Raw genomic sequence first — 14,304 nt, 5'->3', positions numbered from 1 at the left:
CTATTCCTCTCTCTCTCTCTCTCTTTCTCTCTCTTCTGTCAAATAAACAAATAAAGTCCTTTAAAAAAGGAAAGAGGAGGAGGGGGATAGGAAGGACAGAGATGCAGTTGGGAACGCAGTCCTCCACACAGTGACCTAGAATCAGGACAATACCACAGGCATGAAGGAGTGGGGAGATCAACCCACAGAGGCAAGCCCAGTCCTGGAGATCTGCACCAGGAAAACAAGCTCCCATAACATCTCCCTTTGAACATCTTTGGGGCTTAACTCTGGAAGAGCCAAAGGACTGTAGGAAACCATCTCTACCCTTGAAAGGCCAGCAAACTGTATCATTCAGCATGATACTTAGCATTGAAGCAATATTTTTTAAAGGGCCTGGGTATATGTGAAGGAGATTAATTGATCAATTTCAGGACATATGCCAAAGGGGCAGGAATCTGCAGGAACTTTCCCTGGGAACAGAAGTGGTGGTGAGTCCTCATTTAGTCTAGCTGCAGGAACCAGTTCTGACACTTTCCATCTACATTGCTAGCACCACTTGCCCCATCCAACCCGCTCACCCCAACAGGCTCCCCTCCAAAGAAGCTCCCACTGCATGACCTCTGGTATCTCTCCAGAGAGACTCCTGCCATGAGGGGACATACAATATGATATAATAAACATAAAACATGGAAGAAGAAATAAAAATATAGTGCTTTCACAATGTGTTCAAACTTAAGTGACCATCAACTCGGTATTGATTGCTACATAGGTAGAATATTATATATGTACCTCATGGTAATCACAAACTAAAAACATATATTAGGTACATAAAAAATAAAATATAACACTAAAAAATTTCAAAAGTCACAAGGGAAGAGAGCAAGAGAAGAACAAAGGAGCAGAGAAGAACTACAAAAATAATCAGAAGACAATTAACAAAATGGCAATAAGTACATATCTCTCAATAATTATTTTAACATAACTTAACCAAATGCTTTAATCAAAAGACAAGGGTAGATGAATAGTTAAAACAACACAAAACAAGAAACAATACATGCTCCCTACAAGAGCCTCCGTTCAAATCTCAAGACACACAAGGACTAAAAGTGAAGGAATGGAAAAAAATATTTCATGCAAATGGAAACAGAAAGACATTTAGGATAACAATAATTACATAAGACAAAATAGACTTTAAAATAAAGACTGTAATAAGAAATAAAGAAGAGTATTACATAATGATAAAGGAATCAATCCAACAAAGAGGATAAAACAATTGTAAATATCTATGCACTCAACACAATAGCACTTAAATATATAAAGCAAATATTACCAGACATGAAGGGAGAACTTGAAAGCAATACAATAATAGTAGGGGACTTTAACACCTTATTTACATCAGTAGATAGATAATCCAGACAGGAAATTAATAAGGAAACAGTGGTTTTGAACAACACATTAGACAAAATGAACTTAACAGATATATAGAGAACGTTCCATCTAAAAACCTCAAAAATACATTCTTTTCAAGTGCACATGGAACATTCTCTAGGACACATCATATGTTGGGCAAATCTCAATAAATTTAAGATTGAAATCATATCAATATCTTTTGTTTCTTTTTTTTAAGAGATTTTATCTTATTTTTTTTTTTTTAAGTAAACTCTATGCCACACATAGGTCTTGAACTCATGACCCTGAGATCAAGAGTTGCATGCTCTACCAACTGAACCAACCAGGTACCCCTCAGGTATCTTTTCTGATCACAACAGTGTAAACTAGAAATCCTCTACAAGGGGAAAAAAATGGAGAAAAAAAAAAAAACCACATGTAGGCTAAGCAAGATGCTATTAAACAACAAAAGTCAACAAAGAATTTCAAGAGAAATCAAAAAATACATAGAGAGGAGCACCTGGGTGGCTCAATGGGTTAAAGCCTCTGTCTTCAGCTCAGGTCATGATCTCAGGGTCCTGGGATCAAGCCCTGCATCAGGCTCTGTCCTCAGTGGGAAGTCTGCCTTCCCCCTCTCTCTGCCTGCCTCTCTGCCTAGTTGTGATTTCTGTCTGTCAAATAAATAAACAAAATCTTTAAAAAAAAAATACATGGAGACAAATGAAAATGGAAACACAACAGTTCAATATCTCTGAGATGCAGCAAAAGCAGTTCTAAGAGAGAATTACAGCCATACGGGCTTCACTCAAGAAACAAAACAAAACAAAACAAAAAAACCCTCAAATAAATGATCTAACCTTACACCTGAAGGAACTAAAAAAGAACAAAGCCCAGAGTTAGTGGAAGGAAGGAAATAAAAAAGATCAGAGCAGAAATAGGGGAACCCTCCTACACTGTTGGTGGGAATGCAAGCTGGTGCAGCCACTCTGGAAAACAGCATGGAGGTTCCTCAAAATGTTGAAAATAGAACTGCCCTATGACCCAGCAATTGCACTACTGGGTATTTACCCTAAAGATACAAACGTAGTGATCCAAAGGGGCACGTGCACCCGAATGTTTATAGCAGCAATGTCCACAATAGCCAAACAAAGAAAGAACCTAGATGTCCATCAACAGATGAACGGATCAAGAAGATGTGGTATATATACACAATGGAATACTATGCAGCCATCAAAAGAAATGAAATCTTGCCATTTGGGACAACATGGATGGAACTAGAGCGTATCATGCTTAGCGAAATAAGTCAAGCAGCGAAAGACAACTATCATATGATCTCCCTGATATGAGGAAGTGGTGATGCAACATGGGGGCTTAAGTGGGTACGAGAAGAATCAATGAAACAAGATGGGATTGGGAGGGAGACAAACCATAAGTGACTCTTAATCTCACAAAACAAACTGAGGGTTGCTGGGGGGAGGGGGTTTGGGAGAAGGGGGTGGGATTATGGACATTGGGGAGGGTATGTGCTTTGGTGAGTGCTGTGAAGTGTGTAAACCTGGTGATTCACAGACCTGTACCCCTGGGGATAAAAATATATGTTTATAAAAAATAAAAAATTAAATGTAAAAAAAAAAAAAGATCAGAGCAGAAATAAATGATAGAGAAACTAAAAACAAAACAAAACAATTAAAAAAAAGAAAAAACACAATAGCAATAGAAAAAAACGAAGGAAACTAAGAACTCGTTCCTTGAAAAGATAAACAAAATTGATAAGGTTTTAGCCACACTCATCAGGGGGTAAAAAAAGGAGAGAAGACTGAAATAAATAAGAAATGAAGGAAAAGAAGTTACAAATAAATGAATGAGCACGGGGTGTGGGCCATGCCCTTGGCTTTAAGGAGGTTGTGTCTTCACGTGCCCACCTCCGCTAGCAAGGTAGAGAAGAGCACAAAAGAAGGCACACTCCAACACTTCCATCCCAAGACAAATCTTAACAAACCCCTGCCCCTCCAGCACTCTTTAATATGACCAACTGAATCAGCATCACATAAAATCCTCTCAATCTGCTGCCTTTGCACTGGTTCCTGAGACATGTGAGTCCATGCACTAGCTCTCAAAAGAAGTATCTCAGATCCCATAGTTTACAGGCTCCCTGGATATAAACCCCACTGGTTTTCAAAGACAGACATTTTGAGGGTATGGTCTTTCTGGCGCAGGTCTCAAGGACTGGGATGCCCAGAGTGGGGCACAAATCCCTCACTTCTCAGGGAAAGTCTTGGGAGTGAGGTCCTTCCCTATTGTGTGTCACAGAGCCAGAGACCGGATTTTGGTGAGACTGTGTCTCTGCTTCTCCTTCCCAATCTAGATGTGGTCCTTTCATCCCTTGTGAAGATATCCCAAGTTTCAGCTAGTTTTCAGTTTTCAACAGGAATTATTCTATATGTTATTGTAGATTTGATACGTCTGTAGAAGGAGGTGAGTTAGGATCTTTCTAGCTGCCATCTTGAACCACTGCATAATTTACAAGTTATTCTTCTTTTTCCTAGAAAATAAAACACAGTAGTTTTACAATTCATTCAATGACAGCTGGTAATCATCAAATTAGCAATGGTTATCTTCAGAAGTTTTTACACTAGCTATGCCATCATTTTCATCATTTTTTGTATGAGCAAACACCTAGAGTCACAGACATTTCCCATATAAGATGCATCATATAAATCAGATTTGATTTATCACCAGAATTTATAAAACCAGACCTAGGGAAAGAACTAGGCCTGGGGACACATGCATGGTCTTAATATAGTGAATGCTGAGCCTGCCCTGATTATTAAGAAATCAGAATAGCAAGAATGGTCACCCGTATAAATTATTATTAGTGAACAAACTAATAGGGAAAAAAGGACAAATGACTTAACTAGACTCTTAACAAAAGAGAAAATCCAAATACCTAATAAACATATGAAAAGATACCCCAACTTAGTTGTGATCAGAGAAATTGTATTAATCCGCCATGAGGAACCACTAGATAACCATCAAGTCGTCTAAAGTGTAAGGTCTGACAGTACCAAGTAGTGCTAAGGATGTGGAATAACCAAAATCCTTATACATGGCTGGTGGATGTACAAGTTAGTAAAAAGGACTTTAGTAAACAATTTAGGCATTTAGGATACAATGATGTTATGCAAACCCTGTGACTTAGCAATTTCACTCCAAGTTATCTCTTCTCTAAAAAGCAAGCCTGGGTGCACAGAATGTAAGTAATAAAAATGTCCACAGCAGCGCTCTTTATAACCCATGGAAACAACTCAAATGCTTGTCAGCAGTCATAAATACATTAAGTAGCCAATACACTGAGGTAAACACTAATGCTGCTCGAGAAATACAGACAAATCTTAAAAACAAAATAAAGAAGGAAATCAGCCACAAATAAAACTTTTGTGCTGCCATTTATAAATAGGTCAAAAAGAAGCAAATGAAACCACCCTGTTTGGGGCACCTGGGTGGCTCAGTCAGTTAAGCCTCTGCCTTGGCTCTGTCATGATTTCAGGGTCCTGGGATCAAGTCCCACATCATGCTTCCCAGTCAGAGGGGAGTCTGCTTCTCCCTCTGCCCTTCTGCCCATTTCTGCACTCTCTCTCTCCCTCTCTTTCTAATGAATAGATAAAATCTTGAAAAAAAAAAAAACCACCCTATTTAGTGATGCTTACTGAAGGGAAAACCACAAAACAAAGCAAGAAATTGTTGATTATCCAAGTCAGAGCACCAGTGCCTTGTGAAGGTACATAGTGGGCTGTGGTCACTTAAGGGTTCCCTGGGACATTCTGTGATGCTGGAAAAGGTATGTTTTCTTGATCTACGTGCTGGCTACAGTGTTTGCTGTATATTCTATCACTAAGCTATGGATGTGATTTGCTTATTTTTCCTTATGTGTATTAAATTTCATCATTTAACAGTGGCCTGTTTTTAAAATTTAAAAATAAGAGCAATGGGTAAAACATAAACTTTTACATAGAGAAAAAAATGCAGTGAAGTAATTCACTGAAGAACTGACTAGTGAATGAGGCAGCTGGGAAAGAGGTTTTCTCCTTCAATAGGTTAATCTATTAATGTAGCATAAATTGTGTAGTCATTGTGTTTGGTTTTCTCTCTCTCTCTTTTTTTCTTTTTTTTTTTTTTTTTTTTTTTTGAAGTCAGACATGATACAGAGAGCACAAAAATTCTAGGAAACTAAAAAAGGAAGAAAGTACCAACAGGGCAAACAATAAAGTTGTTTGTGTTTCCCTGGCACTTTTCCCCAACAAGACCTCAGGCAGGAGGTGGGAACACTCAGCACAGTTAGGAAAAGCTCCTGCCCAGAGGTTGGGATGTGATTTAATCAGGACACGAACAGATGGAGAGGAAAGGGTCCATCCTGTGCACATGCTAATCTCCAAATGCATTGTAGATTTGCTTTTCCAGAAACGGATATAGGAGAGGTTCAGAAGTATTTGCAAAATGTTAGGTCCATTCTTTCCAAATTTCCAAATGCACGATTTATCAATTTAAAATACATGGAGAAGGACAGAGTCTGAACTGAGAATCAAAAGAGCTGAATATTTTATGCCAGCACAGCTCACCACTTGCTTCTTTTCTTGTGCAAGCCCATTCACCCATTCACCCATTCAAGCCCTGTGGCCTCCATCTCTGAAAGAATGAGAAGGTACCACTGAGTCTGTGCTGTGTCTTGGCAGCAGATGGTCAGCCTGTGGCTTGCATTCTGTGGCAGGAATTGTATGCCCTGTGCAGAGTCTCCTGGGAGTCTTCCACAGCGCCATGAAAGGGAACCTACAGCCCCTGATCTAGTACTGAACTACTTATTTCTAGTCCACTAGCACCCCTTCTCTTCCCCACTCCATGCTCCCAGCAACACACATTGTTGGAACCCAGAATAAAACTTGCCCGGCTGTTTTATGCATTCGCTAAGAGATCTTTTGGAGAGAGTGTGCAAAAAAAGAAAGAAACACAGCTATAATGGTGGAATTTAATAATGGAGGAGGAGGAGGAAAGGGGGAAGGAGGAGCAGGTGGTGGTCTTAGGTGAGGGGGCGTGGGGGGAAGAAGAGAAGGAAATGAATAACCTAATTTCTACCAGAATGAGTGCAATGCACTTTGTAATTTGTCACCATCAGAAAACTCCTTTATAATACCCTTTTGAGAAGAGGAAGTTCAAGCTCAGAGATGCTAAATAATTTATCCAAGGGTATATGACTGCAAAATGGAGTATAACCAATTATGCTCTACTGACACTTTACAAACTCAATCCTGTAGTCGTGGGCTACTTGGGTACAAGCCTTCCTCAAAGAGCAAGAATATAACTAAAGTTAAGTGTCTCTTGAACTTCCGGTCCTCCACCCACCACTCCAGGGAAGACCGACCTAACGAATCTTCCCCAGAGCTATGTCCCTATTGCTCCAGAAAAGTGGTGTCCTGCTCTACTCTGAACACTGGGGATCCACCCTTGAACACCGTGCTGATCTGGCTCTTCCTGTGAAAGACCAGAAGAGAGTTCCAACCCACCCATTCCAAGATGAGTACCTTTACCAGAACCCCCAAAGTTTCCAAATACTAGGCAACATTTCATACTAGTCATTTAGAAAATGAAGCCCCATAGTGAATTTTTTTTGGTGACAGATTCCCTGTACCATCTTCCTCTAGCCAGGTGAAAAAATCTGCTGCCCAAAGAGAAGGCCACTCTTCTCTGCTATGGCTGAGCCCCTACCTAACTCTTGGGCAGACCAACTGTTGACACCTTGGGACCCTTTGTTTGGCAAGTTCTTGTTCACAGCCTTTCTGATCTTAAATTAAGCCCATGTTTATAACATCACTTCTCTGGTCTCCTGTGTTCTCAGTGGGACTCCAAAGGAAAGGAGAAACAAAGTAGTAAGAAAATAGGCACTTTTCCTCCCGTTTTTCTATCATATATGTGAATTATAGGGTAAATATTTGGGCCTTGGCATGAAGATGCCGGTCTCTGTGCCTGTTTGGCGTTGACTGAGTTCCTTCTCTTCCCAGAATTTGTAGAAGTAGCACAGGCAAGACCAGGATCTCTTCTTCCTCTAACCCTGAGGCAGCCTGTCTCCCCTGAGTGTCCTTCTAAGTAGAATGAGGCCAGTGTCCAGCCCAGCCAACCTTGTCCAGCTCCATAAAGGAATCTCCCAAGAGGCCACCCCCATGAAGTTCCAGCTCTATGCCCTCTCGAGTGATGAAGCGCTTTCTCTCTGGATTACTCTTCCTTCTGTTGATCTCGCTGCCTTCAGGTAAGATGGCAGGTACAGGTCTGACCATGAAAGTGGGGGTCTTCTGAGGACACAGGCACTTAAAATCCCTTATGGACATAAGACCAGCAGGGAGACTCCAACAGCAGATGGAGCAGCAGGCTAGGGATGGGATATGAGTTAATGGTCTTCCATCCCTGCCCTGCTCATCGGTTGTCACATCCTGAAGGTCTACCTGAGTTGAGAGAGAGGATCCTATTTCGTGACACACACATCACTGTTCAGCTATCCAAATTCCTATTTCCCTAACTTTCTTTGATTAGGCTTGGATGTGGTGGCTCTTACTGAGATAGGGTAAGAGGTGAGAGGGCAGAATACAGAAGGTCCGTCGCAAATAATAAGCGACCCACCAGGTAGAGAGGGCAGGTCTAGGATTTCTCTGGATCCTGTAAAGCCTGACTTCCTTTTTCCATGTTCTTTTTTTTCCTTCAGGGAATGGATTGTTTGGAAATGATGGAAAAGAAACTCATCCGTTTATGGCAATTAAAGGCAGGAGCTTCTTTGGTTGCAGAGTGGGATGGACATAGGTAGCGATCTGTCACAACATATTGTCTTATTGCGTAAAAATGAAGAAAAATATTTCCCCTCAGGCCAGCAAGCCATGACCCTCACCTCATGGGTCCAATTAAAAGGCTATATGAATGGCTAAAAGGACAAAATCCCCACTCTGTGTGTAAAGATCATCACCAAGCCGTGGGTAGCAAATGAGGGGTAGATTCTCATCAACTTACTGGCAACACTCCAGAGGTAATTTATGAAGGGGGCACTGGGACAAAATGTATCTCCTTTTCTTTTTTCTGCCTTCCCAACCCCAATCACCAATTCCTGTTTCAGACTTAAATTCAGTTGATGAAGACATGGTTTCAGACCCAAGGAGATGATGTGTGCTGAGCAAAATCCCATCGCTTACTCTGTGCCAGTCACACGTTCAAGTGGTTCACATATAGTAAATCACTTCATCCTCACCACAATCTTTTTGCTCCAATCTTGCAGATGAAGGAACTTTTCCAAGGTCACACAATCAGTAAGAGTTAGTTAATAGTGGGTTTGAACCCAGATGGTCTTGATCCAGTCTTTCCTATTAATCTATACCCACTTCCAGTTATAAGTAGAGGAATTGAGCTGGAAGAATTCATTGTAGTTTGTAGTGATTATGGGTTGTGGTCCAACGAGGAGTCAAGAATCCAACTAGACCATGGAATAGCAGGTCCCTCAAAACTCTTCCTAGGGCTTAAAGCTGTAATGCTTCTTGTCGTTACACTGCATTCCTGACTCTGACTTAGCGACTCTGATGTTTCAAGATCAAGGTTACCCTAAGATTCCACACACCAACCCTTGCTGCTTTTGCCACTCTGGGGAAAGCAATGAGCCCGACATACCCACACCAAAGCTTCCGGCTGTCTGCAGGGTAGCGTTGTTCCAGCAGCGCTTCCTCACTGCCCCTCCAGTTCCCCTGCCCAGGGACAGATGTAACCGAGCTTTGTCAAGACCCTTGCCTTGAGCAGCTCAGGAGGAAGAACAACAGCTGAGTGTCAGGGTTTCCCTCTCCCAAGGGTGTGTCTGAAGGAAAAACATCTGAACATGTGTACTGGAATGCTAAGCAGGGCTTCATTCTTTCAGAAGTACTGCCTTCTGAGACTCATCCCCTTTAATCCTCAGCATTCCAACAAAAAGAAAAAGCAGAAATTTTCAGTAGTCCACAGAGCTGGCCTCCTCGGTCATCTGTATCTTAGCTAGCCCTGCTGGTTACATCTAGAGAGGTTCTGTGGTATTGGGCTACTTGTATTTGCTAATTAAACCCACCGCCTAACCAAAAGAAAAGGAGAGGTGCAGGCAGGAGCTCGCAAAGTAATATAAATGCAAGGAAATTAACAGGAAATACAAAGAGAAAACTGGGTGAAGGGAAAAGGCAAATATTCTTTCACCAGGTTTCAAAAGGGTCCACAACCCAAAATAAAGGCTAAAGATCTCTACCCTTTCCTTGTGGTTCCAAAACCAGATCACACCAGACTGAGGTGAGATAACTGCTTTCCCTTGGACAGTGGGATGCCAGAAGAGACACACGACACTGCCTTTGATGTTCTTCAGGGCAGCTTAGATGAGACTGGAACATTCCGTTATTCTTGCTAAAAACCCACATACGAAATAAATCAGCATACTGATTTATCGCACAGAAAAGCCATTTTGTACTCACCTCATGGCTCCATGGGTATAACCTTCAAGGGAGTGACACCTGCTCTGAGGAAGCCAAAAATATTCATCTTTGTTCTCCACATCACGGGGCAGCCATGGGGAAAGCCCATGAGTTAGGCTTAGCAAATCAGATGTCTGACCCAGGCGCTGAACTTGAGTAAGCAATATCACTCCATCAGTGTGCCATTGAGAAACAGGCTCATCCTTGTATCCAGAGGGCTTCAGGACTCTGCTCCGGCAGTGACCTTCAGGGCTCCTTCACTTATGGCCGTATTCTGAGCCTTTTCTGTGAGATTTAGATATCTCTCTGGTGCATTTCCCTTAGACTCAAAAATACCCAGAGTTGATGTATGTTACTGGAAATCAAGAAATCTGAAGGATATGGAGAACTTCCATTGGTATCTTATCATACAATCATTTCACATTAAATAAGGTAATGTAGGGAATTACCCCAGCACTCCTGGCCCTGAACGCTACCCACACATTGTGAAACCAGGACAGCAGGGGCAGTAGGACTCAAAACAGGAATCCATCTACACATGCACAGGGAAAGCCGATCTCGGGAACAATCAGACCTCCCCCCCAATACCATCCGCTACTCTAAAATTCTTTTTCCAGAATCAAACTTGGAGGTTTTAAGTTTTGGCCATGTTTCAGGTCTGTCATAAAAATTACTACAAACTGGAGGACTTCAAATTCCAGAAATTTATTTTCTCACAGTTCTAGAAGTCCAAAATCAAGATATTGGCAGGGCCATATTCTTTCTCAAGGTTCTGAAGAAAAATCCTTTTCTGTCTCTTCCAAGCTTCTGGTGGTTATTGGCAATCCTTGGCTCTCTTTGGCTTAGTGCAACATCACTTCAATCTCTGTCTCTATCCTCATATGTTCTTGTCCCTCATCTCTGTGTGCCTCTGTATCTTTACATGGCCTTCTATAATGACACCAGTCATTGGATTTAAGGCTGGCCCTAACCAGAATGACATTATCTCAACTAAATACATCTATAAAGACCTTACTTCCAAATAAGGGCATGTTTCAAAGTTCCAAGTGGACATAATTTGGGGGCAACAGTAGTCAACCCAGTACACTCTGTAAAGGGGGATTCACCTTTTCTTTGGGGCAGAGAGAATCCCTTCTTTACTCACATTCTTTTTACATACAGTGAAGACAGCTAAGTCCAGAAGAGGATTTGCAAATAAACAATCTTTTCTATAAAAACCAACATTTTTCTACTTCCTGAACATTGCCCAGACTTCCCCTGGAGAAGACACAAAGAAGAATAAGGTGGTCCTTGTTAGGGCCAATTTAATGTTAAAACCTGTTTAACTATTAGGGCCTGCTTAGCCAGAGCAACTCCATATTGCCTAGGTAGCCATATTGTTGTTTATATCCACGGACTTCATTCCGGGAATAAACGCCCCCGTAGTTCCTAGTATGGTTCGGGGTATTGATTATGGGAGTAAACACCTTAACAATAGAAGCCACGTACGTTGGCTCTGCGAGAGAGAGGGGGTCGCCTGTGAGATCAGCCTGTGAGATCTGGAGGGGGTCGCTCTCTTCGGAGGCGGCCCTGGCCGGTCAGTCTACCTTCTAATGCTTCTTTGATAACAGACCTCAAGAGTCCTTAGCCTCAAATGCTCAGAGAATATTTGGAAAGAGAGAAGACTAAACAATCACAACGTGAGCTGACAGAGCTTATAGTAATCCATGACGTGACTGGCAGGTTTTCCTGTAACACAAGAAACTTGTATCCCCCAGCTTTATCTGGGTATAAACTGACAATTTCAGGTTGCATATATTTCAGGTATACAACTTGATGATTTCTTATGCATTATGAAACAAGCTAGTGCACATATCTATCATGTCACATACTGTGTGTGTGTGTGTGTGTGTGTGTGTGTGATGAGAACACTTAGATCCACCCTCTTAGCAAATCCCAAGTGTATAATAATACCATATTGTTGACACATAAAGCTTTGAAATCAAAGTGGAAGTCAGCTAAGGACATATTGCAAATCTGGTATGCTTTATGTGGAAGCATAGAGAAAATTCTAGAAAAACTAGCTCACGCAGAGACGATAACCCAGCTGGAATGAAAGTAGAAAGTACATCATCAATTCTGTCCTCCCACTTGGGCTGTCTCTTCAGAAATCATATATATATATATTTTTTAAAGCTGTAACTAGATAATAAGGATAGCAAAATCCCAATCCTGTGTGCCAAGTTGGCGTCAAAGGAACCCAAATCTTGAGCCACGGCAAGAAAGCTGGTTTCTGTACCCTTGAGTGCCCACGGTGCAGAAGTAGCTCCAACTCTACAGTAAGCCCAACTTGAGACTCCACTTGCCAGCCCAACCAACAGAACTTTCTCTCTCCTTGGCCTTTATTCCCAGCTTAGCTTAGCCACCTTGAGCTTTCTCATCTTTTCCCTCACCATCCCATTCCCCATTTTGCATCTCAAGAGCACCAAAAATCGCCCTGGGAAAAAGTGTTCTAGGTGGAGTGGGCAAGAGGAGGTGAAAGAGGGGGAAGGGGGCTGGGGAAGAGGCTTCCACTAAACAGTGCCTCCATGATGTCCTCCTGAGACCCAGCTCATGCTCTCCACCTGCTCAAGGGATGGAAAGTCATGGGCGGGGCCTGAGATGAGCAGTGAGGTCATGGAGCCAGCACTCTGCACACAGAACCAGTCTTGTTATCAGTGCCACTACATCCACCAACACGGGGACTGTGCCAGATCCTAAGAAAGGAAGAATTCTGTTAGCAAGATTAGCTGGCCACTCCTTACCCGTGGCTGCTCAGAGTTCCAGCAGAAGAGCACAGACCTCTAAGCACCCCCAGATCCGTGTTGGAGTGATGGAGATCACAGGTCTCCATCCTCCATGATAAAAGCCCATTTTTGCTGGACACGTACGCAGACATCCAAGCAGACAGAATTGAGTGAGCACGACATGGCTGAGGAGATCACCAAGCAGACACCCAGGGTTCAGGAGGAGATTGTTGGAAGGTTCATAAGTGCATTCTCTGCATTCTTGGACGTCCAGAGTAACCACAGAGCAGCAGTGAGCTCTGCTGGTCAGATCCAGGTGGGTTCTCCTACCCACAAAATCAGATAGCAGCCTCTGCTCCCCAAGCCCTGTCTACAAGCCACCAGCAGAGAGGTCTGACTCCATAAGACAGGAAGTACTTTTGAATCAACCTGTTAGGATAAGAGTGCCTTCTGCATATGTTGGGGAGGTGAGCTGTTTTTCCTTCAAATTACAAAACCTCCCAGCTCACCTTACAGATCCCAGGCATGGACTTCTAAGGACAGAAGCAACTGTACCATCACAGAGCAGGTGGTGGTAACAGTTCCTGAGGTCCCCTCCCCAAAAATACTCAAGTGTTGCATATGTCACAAGCACCGCCAGCCATAGTGTCTGGAGTTATAACAGGCAAAGCTCATGACCATGTGCCAAAGTGGCGATGCCTTGACTATTCCAGACCTCAGGTTGCTTCTGGCTTTCTTCTTAAACCAGACTCCACTCACGGCCAGTGGGAAATACAGGCAGCGACTGATGGCCAGCCCTGGAGCCTCACACTTCTGGTCGCATTCCAGCTCTGCTGTAATTCATTTTAAAACACAATATTCCAGGCCAGTGCTGCCAGCCAGCAGAGAGAAACCCCATCTCATCAATCCTAGATTCCCAAATCCCACGAATGCCATCTGAAGCCCAATTCACTTTGCAAGAGTCAAATCACGGACTATAACATGAATAATATAAATTTTCTGTCCACGAAAGCCACCTACTCTTTTTCTTGGATGTTGTCATTAGTCATTGATCTTTATCCCCCCAGAATGGATAGTTGTGTCAATTTTTTTTTTTTAATCTAAGGGCACAACCTCCCATTTTTTCTACTTTGACTTTGTGTTGTTAGATTTGGCCTCTCATGCCAACCTGTTGAGCTCTTTCAGGATCCAGATTCCTTCAGCCTAGGACGAGTCAAGAAATCCATTGTGGGGATGGATGAGATGGGCAGCACCATGGACAAGACCACCATGCCCCCAGGAAGACCGGGGAGCTACAGGCCAAGCTTAGAGAACATCTGCACCCCCTGGCCCCATTCCTGAGATCCTTACATTTGGCTGTACATGTAAATTCAGGGCTATAATAAACTATGAGGCAGATGATGCTGGTATTTGGAATCTCACATCCTTCTCTTTGCTGCCAGCTTCTTTCTCTTTACTAGCCCACCTACTAATCACCTCTAGGCAAAGCTCATCCGAAAGTGTCCAAAGCGAGTTAACTCCATGAAGAGAATCGTAACTGTAAAAGTTAGCAAACATGTTCTATAAAGGGCCAGAGAGCAAATTTCTGAGTGGCAGCAACTCCATTCTGTCCTTGCATCATGGAAACAGCCACATTTCAATAAATTTTTATTTATAAAACT

General features: G+C 42.5%; 1 non-coding gene across 1 annotated transcript; it reads right to left on the bottom strand.

Annotated features, from left to right (window-relative positions):
* Window positions 1–4,098: 4,098 nt before the first annotated feature.
* LOC131823003 (small nucleolar RNA SNORA72) lies at window positions 4,099–4,230 on the bottom strand. Its single transcript, XR_009350454.1, has one exon. It is a non-coding gene; the product is annotated as a small nucleolar RNA SNORA72 (small nucleolar RNA).
* Between the last annotated feature and the right edge of the window lie 10,074 nt (window positions 4,231–14,304).

The sequence above is a fragment of the Mustela lutreola genome, chromosome 1, assembly GCF_030435805.1.
Source record: "Mustela lutreola isolate mMusLut2 chromosome 1, mMusLut2.pri, whole genome shotgun sequence".
Classification (NCBI taxonomy): Eukaryota; Metazoa; Chordata; class Mammalia; order Carnivora; family Mustelidae; genus Mustela; species Mustela lutreola.
This window is presented reverse-complemented; position numbering and strand designations above follow the sequence as displayed.